General features: G+C 35.2%; 1 protein-coding gene across 2 annotated transcripts in view; it reads left to right on the top strand.

The window, feature by feature from the left end:
- The window catches only part of LOC107654566 (serine/threonine-protein phosphatase 2A 55 kDa regulatory subunit B delta isoform-like), a 20,672-nt gene that overhangs the window by 15,376 nt on the left and 4,399 nt on the right, over nucleotides 1–897 (top strand). The window lies entirely within an intron of this gene.

Here is an 897-nt window from a genome sequence, read left to right as displayed (position 1 = left end):
ATCCAATTTCTTTCTCAGCTGTTTACATTCATTTAAAACATAACCGACTGCGTTTACGAGAATGATCGTCAAGATGGGTACTATTGACATAATTCTGTGTCTGTTCAAACGTGAGGAGATGCAAAAAACTAATCAACTCTGTGTTCGCGCGCCGTCTGAAACGCGTCTCTCTGTGTGTTTACATAGCCATTTTGCACCTTTAGAATGAAATGGGCCTTTATTTATTTATTTTATTTTTTTTTTTTTTTTTATGTACGTTTAAGACTTCTACGTAAACATCCTCGACACATGTGAAATGAGGTAATTATATAGTTGGGTCTATATGGTCTAATATAATCTCTTACACCGCAATAGGTGTACATGAGCAATATCACTCGAGTACGAGAGCGATACCGGCTCTATATCAGCATATAGATATATGCTGATATCTCGCTGATATAGAGCCGGTATCACTCGAGTACGATTGTGATATTGCATTTATACAACAGTTCGACGGCACGAGTGTAAATATATAAGAAAAACAACAACGGAGTGTCTTTAAAAACCCTTTTGTGCGGAACTACTTCCTTCCGCCACAGATTCAAATCTCAGTTTGATAGTTTAACAGCTGAGCTGAAGCCTCCGTTACTAATTTGAAAACGTCACTTACTTAACTCTTTTTAACGTCAAGCAATTCTCTGCTATATGCGTCGAACTAAAACTTTGACCTTTTGCAACGTTTTGGTTCAAGTAGCCTATTATTAAAATGATTCAGATATCGCACGCACTTGCGATATGCATATTGCGATATTTATATTTGCGATATTTCGATAATTTCGATTGCAGTCCTAAACCTTATATAGGTTTTATATTTATTATTATATTATATTATGTATATTGGTTAATGTTAATTCAGCA

Source organism: Sinocyclocheilus anshuiensis, unplaced genomic scaffold (assembly GCF_001515605.1).
Source record: "Sinocyclocheilus anshuiensis isolate Anshui unplaced genomic scaffold, SAMN03320099.WGS_v1.1 scaffold391, whole genome shotgun sequence".
NCBI classification, from domain to species: Eukaryota; Metazoa; Chordata; class Actinopteri; order Cypriniformes; family Cyprinidae; genus Sinocyclocheilus; species Sinocyclocheilus anshuiensis.
This window is presented reverse-complemented; position numbering and strand designations above follow the sequence as displayed.